At 34.2% G+C, this 20,665-nt stretch overlaps 1 pseudogene; it reads right to left on the bottom strand.

The window, feature by feature from the left end:
- Positions 1–9,833: 9,833 nt before the first annotated feature.
- Positions 9,834–9,933, bottom strand: LOC138822897 (U6 spliceosomal RNA; annotated as a pseudogene).
- Positions 9,934–20,665: the final 10,732 nt, after the last annotated feature.

Raw genomic sequence — 20,665 nt, 5'->3', positions numbered from 1 at the left:
TATATGTGTCTAAATAATTTACATTGTAAAACTCATGCAAAATTAAATTAATCCTTCGACTCTGAAAAAAGAATTACTCTAAAGAAACAAAAGAAAATAATTAAGTTCAAAATTTGAAATTTAGAAAATGAAATGAATTGCATTCTTTAGTTGACTGAAGAAACTGTAAACCCTCTGTATATCAATTTTATAATAAAAAATGCATGACCAAAGAAAGCAAAAGTACCCATTGATCAATAGCACCAGCTAAAGTATCAGTATTTCTTTTTTTGAGTGTACAAGAAAATCGATGGAGGGGATAACAATGTTCCTTCCATTAAAAAATGTACTCATTACCTTACTTATGTTACTGTAACCACTTTGTACATTATCTTTACAATAAAATTAAATTGAAATTAAAAATAAACTAAATAATATACCAATTAAGAATTCTTAGAAGCCATTGGTTAAAAACTTTGTAAAAAACTGTCTTAGGAACCCAAGAAATATACTTTGATGATACTATTTAAATACTCAAACTTCAGCAGAGAAGCAAAAAGTTTATAAATGTTACAAGTAAAGTAATAAATCAGAATATATTACTATTAATAAAAATCATAAGATGAATTTATAGTGGTAGTCAAATATGTAACAAATGAGACGAATTGCCATTCGTTTGCACTTAATAAGTGAGAAAGAACTTTCTAGGTCTTTTAAAATATATATTAAGATAATGAAGAAACTATTCTGTCACATCATATGATAATCAGATAAAGATGATATTAAAACAAAGAACAGATTGTACTAAGTTGTGGGATGTTAATGTATTTACCTATTTTGGTTGTGGGTAACTGTGGGGATTTCAACTTGGAGTATTGTTCTTGCTAGGCTGGCGTCATATCAGTGGTTAATTATAGGATAGGGGTTCCCTTTCCACAAGAACATGCACCTGATCTGTCCTTTTAGCCTTCCCATCATCAATGGCATCAGAGTTGCACACCAACTTGTCTAGCTACCTACCTTGGCTGGCCTGGATTCTGCAGTCCTTCCAATCTTTGCCTCTAGATAGTGCAGGATCGTGGAAATGATCCAGTTCACCCAGCTATAGAGTGAGAAGGAAGTCCACTAAACTTTTGGCTTGGGTTCTGTACTCAAGCCTCCTAAGTAGTTAAGAGTAAAGATGGGAGCCCCTGGTGCCAAGCAGTAGCAGTATTTTTAAAAAACTTGACATATATATGAGTTAGGCTTGTGATTACCTCAGGAAAAGAATAAAAGAGCAGTGAAGCATAAAGGACAGTCAGAACTTTAACTAGCTACTCAGAGGCTGAATCAGCTTAGCTAGCTACTCAGGAGGCTATCTGAAGACCACTGTTCAAAGCCAGTCCAATCACGAAAATACATGTGATTATTTCCAAAAAATCAGAAGTGCAGCAGTGGCTCGAGTGGTAGACTACTATCCTTGGGCACAGAAGCTTAGGGATAGTGCCCAGGCACTAACAAGCTTCAGGAATGATGAATACATGCATGAGCTCCTGCAAATGTGCATGTGCATACACACGTGTGCATGAACACACAAACACACCAATGAGTATTTCAATGCTACCTTCTTTAATTTTTTTTTACCTTGTTGTACCCTATTGCCATGTATTGGTTCACAAATTAACAAAATCAGCTAAGCAGCTATTTACATATAACTGATCATGTTTCTCTAAAGTCTATTCTCTTTTTGCAAGCCTGCTTTTATATGACCCAAAAGTAAATTATTCAGGAGGGCAATTCATCTCCCTCAACTCTGTAGTATTAGATGATTGTTTAGGTTCTTCCTAGCTATATGATTTTGTGAAATCCTGCATCAAACAAAGTATTTCTTTCACGAGAAGGGAAGCCTTTGTCAAACAATTAATAATAGGATTTTCTCCTCCTGGCAAGCATGTATAGTTTTATTATCTTCATATATTTCATGATCTGTCTGTGTATGCCAAAGACTGCTGTGAAAATAAAAAGACCATTCTCAGCACTTAGCATTCGTATAACATTCATATGTATGAAGGTATTTAAATATTACTGAAATTGCTTTGGAATAAATAATGTTCACCTTGACTATGTTGAGAAAGAAGAATTGGTTTCTCAGCACTTAGGTAAGAACGTGAGTGAAAGAAACAAAAGGAAAGTTTGGAACAACTCAACACATACATTCAAATGAAACAAAACAACCCAAGAAAACACAAATTAATTCAGTACTTAAAAACCTGCAGGAAATCCTCCTGAGTAACCAGGATTCCAGGCATAAGCTGTCTATTTTTTAAATAGTTTAGTAAATCATGTAGTTACAGAAGTTATAAATTATCATTACAACCTGTGTAATAGATGTGTGTATGTATATATCAATGCATACAGACAGAAATATTTTATCGAATCTTTGTATCTACAGTAGATTTATGAAATATCAACCTTCGTTGTAAAATAAAATGGAAACAAAAGTTATTAAGGAGCAAAACAAAGGGAATTCTCACAAGTTTCTTGTTGAATGGAATATGAATTGCGAGAATCAGTTTGGGAAAACCATCTTAATTTAACATAATGGATAATGGGTATTAATTCCAATCTATCTATTTGCCCATATTGTGCATCCTCACACATGAGTATCAAAATCAAACCACAATTTTTGCTTTTGTATTTAACGCACCTGTTATAATTTAGGGGATTGATGAAGTACTCAAATAAAGATTAAAACAATAGTAAGTGAGGCGATGAGTTAGAGCTGAAAATGTTTTTAAATATTATAATAGCTAATTAAATTGAAATTTTCTTACTTTTACTCTATTGTCATGTCTCTCATTCCCACATTAGAAAAGTATATAGAAGGTTCTCAGTAAATTATGTGTATAATCATGAAAAAAAATGTATTGAAAGAATATGGGCCCAGTGTGGTTTTAGCTTATTGAGACCTGTAGGGGGTAGTGTGTTTTTGAGGCCTTGCAAAACGTTGTGATGGAGATGAAAGGAGGGATGTGCTTATTCTTGAAAATTGTCTAGAGGATTGCTCCCAGAAAGATAGTGACGAATAATTCCAAAAGATACAGCAAAATCACTTCCACAACCATGTTCACTGCTGCACTATTTACCATAGCCATGTTATGAAAACAGCCCAGATGTCTTATGGTAGAAGGATGGTTGGAGAAAGTGGGGCACATATACACAATTGGATTGCACCCATCCATTATGAAGACTGTTACATAATTTGCAAAGAAATAGATAGATCTAAAAATATGTTAAGTAAACTAAGTCAGAGCCAGACACACAAAGGACCCATGTTCTGTCGCGTATTTGGAACATAGGACTTTATGCAAGTTTACACAACAGTATTCACCAAAGCATGCTCTTTGCAGACGAGTATTTAAAAGGTGTAATTTCTTATAAAATTGAACTTTTATTCCAACAAAATGAATACCAAGAAACTATCATTTGGAAGATATGAGCGGAAGTCAAAGGGAAGGAATAAAGAGAGTTATGGATGAAGAGAGGGAAGGTATAATATTCAATGCAGAAACTAGAAGAAATGAAAGTGGGGTGAGGTTTGGAAGGGTATTGGAAAGTTACATAAAGATCCATTGTACTTATAAACTGATTTGTTGAATGGAAATTCCTTCATACAACTATCTAATAAAAATATAATTAAAAACAATGGAGACGGGGCTGGGAAGGTGGCTCAGTGGTAGAGAACTTGCCTTGCAGGCCTGAGGCCCTGGGTTCGATTCCTCAGCACCACATAAGCAAAAATAAAAAGCTGGAAGTGGCGCTGTGTTTCAAGTGGTAGAGAGCTAGCCTTGAGCTGAACAGCTGAGGGACATCACCCAGGCCCAGTGTTCAGGCCCCACGACCGGACCCCCCCCCCAAAAAAAAAAACAATGGAGACATCTGAACCTTAAACTGTGTTCTCTTCAATCATGAGTCAAAATAATAGTTTCCTTCTCAGAAATTTTCTTTGCAGTTATTTTCCTCAAAATGACAGAAAAGTGACCAACAAAATGAATGTCAATACATCACATTGCATATCCTAAAGAGAAACAATATAAAAATCACAGTAAAAATGTTAGAATTCATCACATGATAAAATAACAGGTAGAAAGGATCAAATGCTGATTGTTTTTCCAAGTACGTTACCTATGGTATCTAATTTAATCCTCACAATAATCCCATAAAGTAGAACTACTTCTATTTCTAATTCTCAGATGATGATATTGAAGTCTTCAGAGTTGGAATTACTAGTACAACATTTCACAAATGGTAAATCTTAGCCTGCGGCCCATTCCCACCGTACCAAATAACTTCATTCTATTTTGTGACTAAAATACCAGCACTTAGTCCACTAATTCTAGGAAAATTTCCCAGAATTATTGTCCACACTCTAATAATATTTCACTTTATCTTTGTTAGAAAATAGGAAACTAAGCAGGATGTCGGTGGCTACACCTGTAATCGTAGCTACTCAGGAGGCTGAGATCTGAGGAATGCGGTTCAAAGCCAGCCCAGTCAGGAAAGTCCGAGAGATTCTTATCTATAATAAACCGCTAATAAACCAGAAGTGGCACTGTAGCTCAAGCGGTACAGTGCTTGACTTGAGTGGAAGAGTGCAGGGACAGTACCCAAGCCCAGAGTTCAAGTGCCAAGACCAACTAAAAAAAAAAAAAAAAGGAAATAGGTAACTGCAATATGAAAACTCCAAGTTCATAATCAATTTATACCTCCCTGGTGAAAGGAACTGCTAAACTATAACATTCTTGATTTCTAGCTCAAAATTGTAGAAATTATATTCTATCCCATGACAACACTGCATCGCAGTCATACTGAAAGAATAATCTCCCCAATTCCTGATGGAAACAGATTGCAGGTCTTATAGACCAATCATTTCCACATTGTAGCTCACATAAGTTGTTTACCATTAGAGGTATTTTGATTGCTTTTTATACCCAACATTTTGAGAGAAATGTATTACTTTAAAATGTTATTAAAGCAAGACTGATATAAAACTCACCTTTGACCCCAGATAAATATTTACCTTTCATATACCCAAAAATGCAGTCTTACCTATCATTAATGTTAGGAACGAGAGGTTAAAAATTATGGACACCAAGACCTAAGCATGAATTAAAGACTCTCCAACTTGTGAATACAATTGGTTTAAAAAGACATCAATACTACTGCATGTTTTTCAAAATTTCTTGTGATATTGAAGATTCAATGATAAAATATTAACACTTGAAAATAACTCATTTTCTTGGGAGTAGAACAGAAAACACAAGATTAATCCATCATTTTCAAATACCTTTATTTTTGTACAAATTCACTCTTATAATTATCAAGATTATAAAACTAACTGAAGTACAGAGCCACAAAGGAAATAATTTAACTGCATCATCTACATTCAAAAAACTGTTACTGGGGCTGGGAAGGTGGCTCAGTGGTAGAGTGCTTGCCTTGCATGCATGAGGCCCTGGGTTCAATTCCTCAGCACCACATAAGCAAAAAGGAAAAAGCCGGAAGTGGCGCTGTGGCTCAAGCGGTAGAGCACTAGCCTTGAGCTGAAGAGCTGAGGGACAGTGCCCAGGCCCAGAGTTCAAGGACCCACGACTGGACCCCAAAAAAAGAAAAAAAAAACTGTTACTAGAAAACAAAGTTATTCTAATAATTAGCTTACCAAATTCACTTATATCCTTTTATTCTATTTCATAATATTTCATAATATTCTATTGCATAAAAAGCCTATATACCCACTTACATCTTCAGATCTTAATATTTATTTCAGAAATGTCTATAGCTCTATAGTCAATGAACTGAAATAATACTAAAAATATTCAAAGGCTTTTCAGAAATTGCAAGACGCTCTCGGGGTTGTTATTTATATTGGAAAAGATATTTGAAAAGCCTTGTTTGTTAAAGTTGTGATAGTTACTTTCACAAAAGAGCCATTAGTGAGGATCCCATTGCATGTACAAAAGAACTTCAAATGCATCCACAATCTGGAGGTGACACATGCTTTTTGTTTGTTTGTTTTGAAAGGTATATCTAGCAAGCATATCCACAATACTGGTTTTCAGTCAATATGATGGGATATTCAAACCTAATAAATACAGGGTTGATTATCTTAGTGAGAATAGATATGATGTTACAAAGAAAGTTATTTTCAACAGAAATCCAGAAAGAGTTTATTCACCTTGTGTTTCACAGGAATAACCAGAGAGTAATACCTGTTTGGTCAAGTCAGTCAAACTCACTCCATGAGTATATCTTAAAATCATAACCAATTTAAGAGGTCAAATACATATTTTGTACTGACAGTCATCTTACAACAATAACTTACTACCTAATTATATCTGTATCTTCTTACCTAACATATAATAAGAGCTGAAAGTGGTCTCTTTTATCTAACTTAATGTTGTATATGCTTTGATTATGATGATGTTATTATTTGACAAATAAAATGTACAGAAGGGTGGCTCCACAGAAATGACATGACAGAACACTGATAAATAAAAACATTGCAACACAGTTAGCTCTTTTGAGCCTCACCTTGTCCACATTGGCAAGCAACATTGCAAGAGCACACACACACATATAAACATACACACATGTGTGCATATGTACACACATATACTTGCATGCTAAATTCAGGGTTTAGTACAAAAAAGTACAAATAAAATTTTAGTGATTAAGACAAATGTTAATTTGCCTTATTACAAAATAATACACAATAGAGTCACCATGGGTGTTACATTTTACTTGCCTCACCACATGTGACCACTTAATTTATTTTAATTAATTAATTAATTCATTTGTTTGGTGTTAATACTAGGCTTGAACTCATGGCCTGGCTCTGTCCCAGGATTTGTTGTTTTTTTGTTGTAGTTTTCTCAAGCCTAGAATTTTACTGCTTGTCCCACAGCTCCATTTCTAGCTTTTGCTGGTTACTTTCAAATCAGAATTTAATGGACTTTTTTTTGCTTGGTTTGGTTTCAAACCACAATCCTCAGATTTCATCTTTCTGATTAGCTAGGATAAACACATGAGCCACAAGTGTGGCTTCTAGTTTTTCCTCTATAGCTATCTAATACACATATTAGATAGTAATTTAAAACTTAGAGTATAGAAGCAAGTTGTACAGTGATGATATTGTCTTGTCAGAAATTTAAGCTAGCAAATTTCTTCTTAAAACCATAAACAAAAATACCATGGTATAATATAAGAGAACTCACTATTGAACATATGAGCTTTAAGAGCTTTCTAATAGATCCATTATTTGTTACCCAACATTAGAAAAAACTATATAATGCAGTAGTAAAATAGAAGTCCTTTGTAGGAATACTTAATTACCTTGTTTTTAAAGATACTTGTTTTCATCCAAAAAAGTAGGCCTCTCTATTGTCTTCATGTGATTTTGATGATTGAAGGTGCTTAATGAGAAGTCAAAGTGTATTACTAATCCTTTGCTATCAATTAAATCTCACCTTTTCTTCTTGGAACTTATAATTATTAAAGAAATAGTTCAGAATCAGCAAGCAATAGTTCAGATTCACACTTCCAGTGCAAGTGGATCACCAGTAATTAATCCTTGATACCATTTTCCACAAAGTTTTGTCACAGATACAATCGGTCTGCCTTCTCTAGCTGTTTTCCTAACCTGAACCTATTCCTTCACTCTACAGGAAAAGTGTGATTCAACTGATTTCAGTCAGATCTGTTACTAGAATTATCAAGGATTTAGATTTTTGTCTGTAATTTGGTCAAAGCTATGTCTCTTTATGTAGGCTAATAAAAATGTATTTACTAATTTCAAGTAAATTCATAAATTCCATTTCCACCTCTTTTAAAAAATAAAATTGTTTGCTCTATAAATTGATCAGAGGCATGGATTTTGTGGCTAGCTAGGTCATTGTACATCTGTCTCTCTCTTCCTCTCTCCCTTTCATGGTTCTCATAGATAATGTGACTGCTCCATAATTATCCTAATTTATTTTGCTTTTATATTTTTGGTTGCATCATTTCACTTTCTGCTCTGCCATTTCCCAAATCATTTACTTAGAAGGCATTATTTCATATTTTCTCATTCCTATAATAAGCTGCACATGAAGACACCACTGGTCCCATTTTCAGTCTGTACCTTTGAATATGGAGGAAAACCTTTCCTTTGCTCTCTATGAATTCCCTACTCTCCAGTTAGAATAATTTCCAATAGTAAAATTGGAAAAAGAGAAAGAAAATCATGGTGAAATAACAGATGTAGAAAATTCACTGGATTTTTCTGACCAGTTCAACCAACGTGAACTATTAGGGAATACATGTGCACCCCATTCCCACTGGTACTCACTGTCTCTGGTTAGGCAATTCTGATGAAGACAAGGAACAAGATGAAAAAGTGAGGAATGTCATCATTTGCAAAAAAAAAATGGAGAAGTATTAAAGCAAATTTTTGTTTGGGCTGCTGAAAATAATTGGCTTACTACAGTGCAGACACTGCTTTCCTAAAAGGCCACTCATGTGAATACTAGGGATGATGATGAATATACCTCTCTTCATCGGGAAGCCTCCAGTGGGCACTTAGACATTGTCCATGAGTTGGTGGCTCAAGGTAGATATTCATGCAATTACTGTGAATGGCTAGACACCCCTGCACAGTGCTTATATATTGAATAATACCAGAGTGGCTGCTTTCTTAGTTCACATTGAGGCAGATACCAATGCCCAAACTAAAGTCCTCTTGACTCCCTTGCATCTTGCTGCTTGGAATAGAAATAGCGAAGATATGCTGGATCGCCTTCTATTGAAGCATTATATCAAACCAGGTCTGAAGAACAACTTGGAAGAAACTGCATTTAATATTGCCAAAAGGATAAATATGTATCACTACCTCTTTTAAATTGTGGAAGGCTGTAAAAATTGTTCTCCTAACTCATAATGGTTTGGTTAAGATTCTTAAATTTCAAAAATGCCAATCCATCTTTGTGTCTGTACAAAATATTTTCACAATACAAAGCAACAGCAATATCTTACTTTAAAAATTCATGGATTCCATAGTATTCTTCAAGTGAATTGCCTGACTGATGTCAAAATGTATTCAAGAGTTGTTTGTATACATCTATAATGATTTCTGCAGGGTTTGTGATTTTTAAATCAGAAATCACTTTAACTTATCTGTTGAAATGAGTAGTACAGAAACTAAAAATATTTCTGGTGCTTGTATGAAAAAAGTATATTTTAAAATACTCTGTATTTTATTTGTATAATGTCCATAATCTATTTAATTCTCTCCTAGATATAATACTTTGAATTATACATTGTTTTATAATATATAGGTTCGTTAATAAATGTGTTATTTCAGATAGCATTCCATATAGAAAAAGTTTAAGATTCCTTTTTTTTCCTAGGTCCTTATAGTATTTTATTTCTTTGGGATAAAATGACAATGTTATCCAATTTCAAATGTTTTGTAAAGATTATGCTATGTAAAGGCCATTCTAAGGTGAGGATTTAACGCACTGATGTCAAACTAACTTTCAGTTCAATGAATTACGTATATTGTTACATTTGCCTTTTTAAATTTTTTATTGTGAAAATACTGTACAGAGGGGTTACAATTACATGGGCAAGATAATGAGTACATTTCTTATCAAGCATTGTAGCCTCCTCCTGTATTTACCCTTCCCTTCCATTCCCATCCTTCACCTGCTCCCCCACTCAATCCTCCCTGCTACCCCTCCACCCGCACAAAGTTGTAAAGTTCATTTTTCGACATAACGACTTGTATTTTTGTAATCAATTTTTAATAACTGTTTTTCATTTCTTGCATCTCAAGAATGAAAAATATGGAGTATTTCACAAATTTTCATATCATCCTTGTGCAAGTGCCATGATAATCTCTATATTGTAGTAATTTGAGTAAACGTCCTGCTGAAGCATGTAGTAGCCTGTAAATTTAAGTAGTTATTGATGCAATCTTTATACAGGCATATATCCTTGGTTGACTGTTTGTAACTAGGAAACCTTATTGTTCCTAAAAATGTTATTGATCTTACTTCTCTAAAATTCTGTGTATATTGGGAAAAGCTTATATTGTTTGGTCGATTGCTCACATTTGCAATTTTTTTTGTCTATGACTATTTTAAGTCTTTTTCATTTTAAATTTGATCATACTTTGAAGCCTTTATAGCTAGGTCCAAAGATGATTGTTTTTCAAGTACTTATTTATAAACTGAGTTAGCTTTGTGGAGCTAATGGATTCAAAGTAAGTCTTGCTTAAGAGCTACTTCTAAACTTCTGCAGCTTAAAAATTCCTAAATGATGTCTTACTGGTACAAATGTCTACCTGACCCTTTACTCTTCTTCCCTGTAGCAACAGACCAACCAGAATATCTTACCCTGACAGCATAAATTTTCTTATTGGAACAAAACTAATATTAGTTAAAAGGGATCATAGAGAGATAAACAGTTAAGACAGAATCATTTAGGCTAGAAGGTATTTTATCAAAATATAATAGTTTTTTATACCTAACATTTCAATAGTAGCTAAAGCCAAGAAGGTGAAAAAAATTTTCACATGCATGATTACCAAATGTCCTGGCCTGTCTACCATCCATCCAGGCAGGAATTTACACTACTGCCTTTCTTTCATCAAATATTTTCATAGTTACAAGAGAAGTCTATATGTTTCTCCTCGATATTAGGCCTTAAATTGGTAATGTTTTAATCACAGTGTTTCCTCTTGTCTCTAGGCTGTAAATCTCCAAATGGTAAAGCTTTAGGTCCAACTCTACCAAACACTGAGGTAGAAATAATGGAATAATATTTTAAAACACAGTTGCCTTTGATACCCTAACCACAACAGAACATTGCAAAACATGTGCCTTTTTTCTTATATTTTATAGTTATATATTTTATATTTATACGTGCTGATATTTTATTTCACACAGTGAAACTTACTAGAATTAATTGATAATTTGACAAATAAATAGACATTTATTACAATAAATAGATTGGAATATAAATAATAAGGTTTAGAATGTACATTAGAATATAAAAAGTATCAATGCAATGTCTTTGGTATAAACTTGTGATATGTTCTAAGTATTCTTGGTCTCCTGAATTCACATTGTAAAAAAAAAACAATTGTTTTCCTCTAATCTATAAGGGATTTTACTCTGCTGCTCTGTTTATTGTTTTAACTCACTGGTTGCAAAATGTTTTTCTCTATATTTCTGAAGCATTTCTACTGATTGTACCCAAATTTTGCTGATATGATATCTAAAAGGTATTATTCTTCTGCAGGACCCATGGGTCCTAGGATCCCAGGTCTTAGTTATCCTCTTCATCTGATAACAAGGGGAAGATTTCTCACCTAGGCTCATGAAACATGCTAACAGAAAGTAATTGAAAATCCATCTCAATTCCTTATGACCCCGGAATTAGTGGTAAGCAATTGTGTAATGCAATGCAACTTAAAATGAAAGATGAGATCACAAAATCTGAGAGACAGTACAGCAATTCAAACTTTCAGTTTACAAATGACCAGCCCATATGAGTGACCAAGATCACAAATGTCACAAAATTATTTTTAATACCCCTCTTCTAATGATTACTCAAAGATTTCAGTCCAGGATAAGTAGGCAAAAATAAATAGTTCCTAGAACGATAGATCCATAATTGGTCTACCAAGGCTAGGAAAACTTGACTTACAGGTCAAATATAATTCACAAAAACATTAATTGAGAAGATCGTTAATGCTTCAAAATACTGGTACTTCAGTAAAACTTGTTTCTGTAGAATAAAAATGTTATCATTCTCAAACCAATGATAACCTACACTTAATCTCCTGAAAACAGATTCCTTTTCAAATAATTTTTTAAAAATCACATACACCAAAATAACATTTGACAAGTAGACAATATTGACATTACAAAGTTTTCAAGTTTAGGGTGCAAGTTACAATAGAGTTGTTTTATTTACCCAGCACTAATGCCAAACAGGTTCAACCATTCATTAAAGTGTAGAAATAGTACCACCCACCATTTGTGTTTTTCAGTAGGTGCCTTACAGAGATGTGTCAAATAGAAAAACCTCCCATAATTCAAACCCAAACACTAGCTAATAAAGTAAGTTTAATCACTTACTAAGGTACATTTTAAAAAGTCACAAATAGTTGCTTTATCATATGTTGTTTTATGTTTTACCTATCAGTCTAACATAGTAAGAAATATGACTTAAAGTCATGAATATGGGTACTCATCAGAGATGTGACAAACATAAAATCTGTCTTCTATTTCTACCATATTCCTGTATAGTAGTAAATTGTAGTCGTCTTCTTTTTCCAAAACTTATAGGTAGTAGAAAATATTATCCCATGTAAAATAAAATAATCACAAACCTTTTTTCAAAGCCATTTATAAAATTTGGTAGTTAGGAATATATTCTAAGCCATTTTTAAACTTTCTTGTTGACTAAAGATTAATCTTACAAATGGATGAGAATAAAATCATGTCTAGGTGCTTCACATCTCCAGTCTTGCAAATTGTTATTGCAGATGAATGAACTATGGAAATATAAGCTGACATCAGTTCAAGTGTACGCAGGATTGAAACTCCATGGATATTATATAAACCTTTCAAAATATTAACAGTTTAACAGAATGACTATCAGGAAGTTGAAACCAGAGGGGAATAATAGTAAAGACAGAATGAATGAAAAATGGAACAAGGGGCAAGTACAGCTAGAATACTCAATGTACACATGTGATAAAGGAAGTGATAAATCTGAAATACATCTTGGAGAAGGGGTTGGTTGAGAATGATAGAAGGAGTCACTCTGATCCAGGAGCATTGGACAATTAGATGGACATATTTATTGTAATACACTTGCACAACCTTTTGAAATTTAATTAAAAAACACAACAAAAAACAAAAACACACAAAAATCACAACCAAACAGCAATCTCTAGAGAGGATGTATATGACCTCTCAAAATTTTAAATAGTTCATGAAGGGTAGTCTTGGGACTAGTAAAACAAAGCTGTTCAAAGAGGGCAGTTTGGGGTAGCAGAGAATTTTGAACAGATTTAAGTAGATTGTCTAAGGTTGTGAATCACCTACATCTGCTGCAAATATTTTCTTCTGTGAGTTCTCTTTGTCTGCAATGGATACTCCAGTCCTCAGCCACACTTGATAGCTTGTGAAGATAGAATGGAAGAAACAAGATAAAGAATCCATTACTCCACTGGAGACAGAAGAGTCCTCTATGTTTTCTCTCATCTCTCTTCACTACTCTTTCTTCATACTTTTAAGTCAAGTGATTTTGAATTATATCTTTCATTCTTTGTTCTGGCAAAGTAATTAGCCAAACTAATTTCCTAAATATTATTTGCCATTTTTTTCTACCATGCTGTTTACTTGTCCAAGGGAGTCCATTAAGCTTCACCCTTGCATTTGGTTGCCATGAAAATCCATCTATGTTAATGAGGACAAACTCTAATGTAAAACTTTGTCTCCAAAAAATGGATCCAAGAAGCTGTGATCACAAATATTTAGCTATACTTTTTTTCTTTTACCTTGAAAGTCTTCTTCTGTCTAAAGTTCCACAAAAATAAGTACTCCACTACTTTTTGGTTCAATCACTTCTAACCTCAAAGATATATTTTGCTAACAAGATGCTTAGAGGAAACCGAAGTATACTCCACTTTTATGTTCTCTCTTAAGACTCTCCTTAGATACCATATCAGGATCAGTGAAGTTATTCTTTGCAAAATTATTTCAATAGATTATTTTTTCTTAGTCTTGCATTTGCTCAGCAAGATGTATGGAATAGAATAGAGTTAAATCATCCATACCTTGGGTAACAGTGTCTATTACAAAGGACAATACTTCTATGTCCTAATTCTATGTCCTCCTCTTAGCTCTTCCCTGATTTCCAATTAAGCACAGCTTCTTGACTTCAAGTCCAGTGAAGCTGAAAGACTATAAGATCTCCTCCCTACCCCACCCGCTACATCTTCATGGTTTCTCTTTTAAAACTCTTTTAAGTTGCCTCATTTGGACGTAGAATTTATTTTCCTGTCCTCATTCAAACTGTTCTACATTGTAGTGAGCCAAATAGGCTCTGTAAAATCACTTTAGGTAGCAAAAATATTAAGACAATCTATATCAAAATTTTTGGCCTCCCTCCACTGCTGAACTCAGTATGCTTAGATAGGGCTTCTAAGAACATTGTTTTCTTCCCCTTTCAATTTTCTCAATTCTTTTCTGATCCCAAACATTTTGGCTTATGTAATAAGAGAAGTCTTCACTACCTCATGTTAATAAGGATATTATTTTTTGTGAGCTACTTAGAAATGTGTAATCATTGGCGTAACCAATCAGATTTTTTTCTGTGTTTCAGTGCTTCACGTGCAAAGACATTGTGGAAAGTGTTACAAACAGAAAAGTGTGAACCCAATACCTTCTTTCATTTTGAAGGGCCCTTTCTCCCTAAGTATTTTGACCCAAATTATCTTTTTCAAAGAATAATTTGGGTAATTAAAGGTCAATTCACAAAATTTGATGTCTTAGTTTTCTTAAGAACTTTGAATTTCACACAGTGAGAGTATATTTCCTGGGTAAGGACAATTCTCAAGGGAACCTACAGGATTTACAGTAAGGTTTCTGAAGTTTGTTTAGTGTGAAAATGAGCTATCTTTACCCACATTGCTCCCTCTCAACTAGGTCTCCATAGCTTTCTTTGCATGAAAGCCTATTTTCCCAGGCAATTTTCTTAATAGGCTAATTTGTTAAAAATTTGAACAATTAAAATATACCTGTCATAATTTTTAAACTCTTTTGAAATTCCTTTATCAGAATCACGTTTTCCCCAATCCTAATTCAACCTTTTCCATCAAAAACAGTAACATGTTGTTTATATGATATAGTGTCCATGCAACTATTATTTTCCAGTGGCTTTATGTGTATATATGAACATATAAGCTGATGCTGAGCAAAATGAACTCCAAGGTATGGAAACAGAGATTTTTTTGCAGTTGTTTTTAATGTACTATGTGATTTCTATTTTCTTTGGGTTTTCCACCTATGGTTTGGCATTGGCTGTATTTGATTTTGTGCCCTGTGTATTGTGTATACATTTACCTTAATTAGGGAAGGGAAGAGAACAACAAAATGGCAAGACAAAGGACAAAGGGCAAGCCAATGCAATAACAATACTCACAAGACAATATGTTGGAAATGTATATTAAAACTTGTGAGGAGTATTGAGGTGAAAGAAAACTGTAAGAAAAATGAAAGAGGGGGTAAAAAGTTTGAAAAGTTATGTTTTCACTACCTTACAATTACTGTAACCCATTGTTCACCAATTTGACAATAAAATTAAATTAAAAAATAAGCTACATAAAAAATAATTTCACTGTATTGTTATAGTAAATATTATTTAATGTAGTAACTTTTTAAAAATCAATATTATTTGGCATCTAATTTGAATTGATTACTCCTTTTTTATCAGAGAGTCATCAACTTGAATGTTATACAATTAGACAATATTTTCACAATAAACTTGACAATATTTTGAAAAAAGGAAAAATTTTGTACTTTCTCATACTAAAACTGAATGTAGTTTAATTCTATGGAAACCCATAACTTTTAAAAGTAAATGAGTTGTTAAGAGGACAGAATATATGTGTTCCTCAAAATTCCTATGACTAATAACTACTCATTTTCAAATTCTGAACATTCCATACCTGAGCGATTCAAAACAGTACCTGTTTGCATGTTATGTAATTTTGCAATAGATGCAGTTTCCAGTGGAGTGTTACAGATTGAGAAGTCAACAGAAAAATAGCCACATTCTGGTAGAGGATAAAATTATGAAGCATCTGTAATTAATTCTTCAAGAGTAAGCAAATTTTATCAGAGAAAGCTATAATTTCTATGAACCATCAATCCAAAGATTTATGCCATAAAGTCATCCTAGTCCAATAATTTCCAACTTGTAAAGTGCACCTTAATATTCCCTTAATTCACATCATGAATAGCTTATCTCTATTGTGAAAAAAATACTACACCTCTGATAATGTGATTCTCTCCTTCTTCTGGAAAGAATACTACAATTAACTGGGTTGCATCACTTTTCCCCCAGTAAGATTCTTGAGATCAGAACACTTGCAAATGTTATTTATATTTATACTTTTTTAAACTATCACAGATATTTAGGATGCTAAGGTCAGAAGATTATGGTTCAAATATCCAATAAACTCAGAAAAAGTCAGACACAAGTGGCACTGAGATTGAAGTGGTAGCACACGAGCCTTGAGCATAAACAGGCTAAGAGACAGTTCCCAGGCCCAGATTTCAAGCCCTAGGACAAACCAATAAAATAAAAACAAACCCCAAATGTAGCATTTTTCTCACTGTATACAGAGGCACGTAATTAAGGAAATTGCTTCCTGTGTTACATATAGGTAGAAGAAAGAAGATGTCACACAATTATTCTCTTCATACAATGTTATACAAAACCCTCAAAAATTGCAATTTTTCTATATTTATAAATTAATATCGATTTGTTGGCAACTCTGTCTAGATTATTTACATTATCATTTTATACATGAATTGTTGGAATTTTCTATTAACTAAGATCTAATTATAACTCTCTTGAAAGCATATTCTAGGCAAATAAAATGCCAGAATCATTTGTGAATTTGTCAATTAAACCCTCTACTCAAAAAGAATTTTGTAGTATCCTATAAAATATGAAATTAGAAGCAAAACTAAACTATTTATGTTAATTCTAAATTCTATTTTAGATTCTAGCTAACAGAATCCAGAAACACATAAAAAAATTAATTCACTATGACCAGGTAGGCTTCATCCCAGAGACACAGGGATGGTTTAACATACGTAAGTCAATAAATGTAATCCAACATATCAACAGAGCCAAGGTCAAGAATCACATGATTATCGCTACAGATGCAAAAAAGGCCTTTGACAAAATTCAACATTCATTCATGCTAAAAGCTCTGGAGAAAATAGGAATAGAAGGAACATTTCTAAAAACAATAAAAGCCATTTATGACAGACCAATAGCCAATATTATACTTAATGGGGAAAAGCTACAACCAATTCTCCTAAAATCAGGAACAAGGCAAGGATGCCCACTGTCTCCACTCCTCTTCAATATAGTCCTAGAACCTTTAGCCAGGGCAATAAGGCAAGAAAAAGACATTAAAGGGATCCGCATAGGGAAAGAAGAAGTTAAACTATCCCTTTTTGCAGACGACATGATACTATACCTCCACGATCCCAAAAACTCCATCCCCAAACTCTTAGAAATCAGAAATCACTTCGGCAAAATAGCAGGATACAAAATAAACCCACAAAAATCAGTTGCCTTCCTATACACTGATAATGTACAGGAAGAGAGGGAAATAAAGGGAGCAACCCCATTCACAATAACCTCCCAAAAAATAAAATATTTAGGAATTAACCTAACCAAAGATATAAAAGAACTATTTAATGAGAACTATAAAAAGTTAAAGAAAGAAATTGCAGAAGACACTAGGAAATGGAAAGACCTCCCATGCTCCTGGATAGGCCGACTTAATATAGTAAAGATGGTAATACTTCCAAAACTAATATACAAATTCAACGCAATTCCTATTAAAATCCCAATGACGTACATCTCTGAAATACAGAAAACAGTCCAAAAATTCATATGGAACAACAAAAGACCTAGAATAGCCAAAACAATTCTAGGGCATAAAGACAATATGGGAGGGCTATCCATGCCGAACTTCAAACTCTACTACAGAGCTATAATAACAAAGACAGCATGGTACTGGCACAAAAACAGACCCAAAGACCAATGGAACAGAATAGAAGATCCAGAAATAAATCCACAGGCCTACAGCCAGCTGATATTCGACAAAGGAGCCAAAGACATACAATGGAAGAAACATAGCCTCTTCAACCGCTGGTGCTGGGAAAACTGGGCAGCCACATGCAGAAAACTAAAAGTGGACCCCACCCTATCACCATGCACCAACATCAACTCAAAATGGATTAAAGACCTTAACATTAAACCTGAATCTCTGAAACTACTGCAGGACAAAGTAGGAGAGACACTTGAACTAATAGGCACAGGAAGGAACTTCCTGAACAGAGTCGCAGGGTCACAACAAATTGGAGAGAGACTCGACAAATGGGACTACCTTAAAATAAAAAGCTTCTGCACAGATAAAGCTATCGCAACCAAGCTAGAAAGACAACCAACTAATTGGGAAAAAATATTTACCAGCAATATATCAGACAAGGGGTTAACATCCTGTATATACAGGGAACTCAAGACACTAATCCCTCCCAAACCCAACAAACCAATTACTAAATGGGCAAGGGAACTAAAGAGGGACTTCTCAAATGAAGAAATAAAAATGGCAAAGAAACACATGAGGAAATGTTCATCATCCCTGGTGGTGAAGGAAATGCAAATAAAGACAACCCACCTTACCCCAGTCAGAATGTCCCACATCCACAAATCAGCCAACGACAAATGCTGGAGGGGATGTGGAGAACGAGGAATGCTATTACACTGCTGGTGGGAAAGTACACTCATACAACCACTTTGGAAAGCAGTCTGGAGGGTCCTTAGAAAGCTAAAGATTGACCTCCCTTACGACCCAGTCATACCACTTCTAGGCATCTACCCTGAACAACAGGAACCAATATACAAGGACACGTGCACCTCCATGTTTATTGCAGCACTGTTTGCAATAGCTAGGATATGGAAACAACCTAGATGCCCCACCACAGATGAATGGATCCAAAAATTGTGGTATCTATACACAATGGAATACTATGCAGCCATTAGAAATGACAAAATAATGGCATTTGCAGGGAAATGGATGGAGCTAGAAGGAATCATGTTGAGCGAGGTAAGCCAAGAACGAAGAGACAAACAGTACATGGTCTACCTGATAAGTGGATGATGAATCCAAAATGTTAGGTGATATGACAAAACTAACAGGACTTAAGAAACAAAGAACTCCCACTCATCTGGTTGAACCACTACTAAATATCCCCATGCTGCTGATCACATATATGGTATATAACATATGAGCACCGTTATATATTACAGACTGTGATAGACAATTTGCTCCAGGAAAGTTAGAATGAACTTGTGACTTTAAATGAGCATCATTATTCCACAATACTGTGAATTTCCGGAAATTATGTAATCACTTAATCACAATCAAAAAAAAAAAAAAGAACCTTGGGGAAGGGAGGGAGGGAGGGGATGGTAGGGGGAAAACAATGGAGGGGGTAACAATGTTCAAGAGGAAGCGGAAGTGTACTCATTGCCTCACTCATGTAACTGTAACCCTCTGTATAGTATCTTTACAATAAAAAAATTAAAAAAAAATAAATTCTATTTTAGCAAGATCTACAAAGTCCTGCTTTAGATGAACTTTGAAATTTCTCTAGGCTTAAGATTTTGTAATCCTTCCTCATTTCTTTGGAATCCAACAGAATGATGCTTACTTACTTTTTCAAATTTTGGGTGGGAATCATGAGCCATTTTGAATCTAGGAATGTTCTGTAATGAAGAGAGCATTTAAAACAAAACTGAAGATTATATACGAGTTGCATTTCAATAGGAAACTTGACTTCTCAAAACATAATAACAAAATTAGCCCAAACTTCCAACTGTGTATTCCTTTCTTGTTGTTTGGTTTGTTTTATTAGACAAAATTATACTACCTGGTCCAGGAAATGTATCACCATTTAATTCCACTCTCTAATCTCCTGCCTTAGTCTGAGTGCTAGAATTCCAGGTTTGTATCACATTGCCCTGCCATGTTTGTTGGTTTATTTAATCTAGACATAGACTAGCAATTCTGAACTTCTCCAATGATATTATCCACTAGACAGACTGCTCAGAGTGTTTATGTACTATTTTAGAAGATCTTCTAACATTTGACACAGGATACAATCATTTTCAGATGCACCTGCTGGGATCTCTGATTCATTCGATCCCTTTAATAGTAATTACGTGACTCTCTTACTATCTCTCGTCCCTACCTATGTAATAGTCTCAAACTTTTTTGAAGAAAGTTCATGAGGACTTTCTAAAATTAAAATTCATCTCTTAATTCTTACTCAGGACATATTTTCTATTGCTATTTTTAAACTTTTCTACATATTCTAAGAGTTGTTTCATTTGTGTATTTGTGTGTGCACATATAAGTGCCTCTGTGTGTATGTGTATGTTTGTATGTATGTATGCAAACGCCTCAAGCTCTTATTCATCAATCTTGCTCATGCCTGGTATTCCATCACCTGAGACATTCTTCCAATTCAGGTTTTGGCTGGTAGTGTGGAAAAGACTGTTCTGCCCAGGCTGCATGCAAACTGAACTTCCCAGACTGCTTTACATTCTTAGGTTTTATATCTCCAGAAGTATCAACTTTTAAACTATGAACATTTTTGTGAGTGAAAAGTCTAAGCTGTAGCCCACATTTTTAACTCAAAAATTCATATAAAGATAGATGAACATACACATTGCATATGCTGAGTGTACACTGTTAGAAATGTGATCTTAAGCTGCGTGGTGGAGAGATCTGGGGATTGGGGTTCAAAGCCAGCCCAGCTAGGAAAGTCCCAGAGACTTT

Source organism: Dipodomys merriami, unplaced genomic scaffold (genome assembly GCF_024711535.1).
Source record: "Dipodomys merriami isolate MVZ:Mamm:240054 unplaced genomic scaffold, mDipMer1.0.p SCAF_1165, whole genome shotgun sequence".
In the NCBI taxonomy this organism is placed as follows: Eukaryota; Metazoa; Chordata; class Mammalia; order Rodentia; family Heteromyidae; genus Dipodomys; species Dipodomys merriami.
The sequence above is the reverse complement of the archived record's forward strand: the minus strand, read 5'-3'. Positions and strand labels throughout refer to the sequence as shown.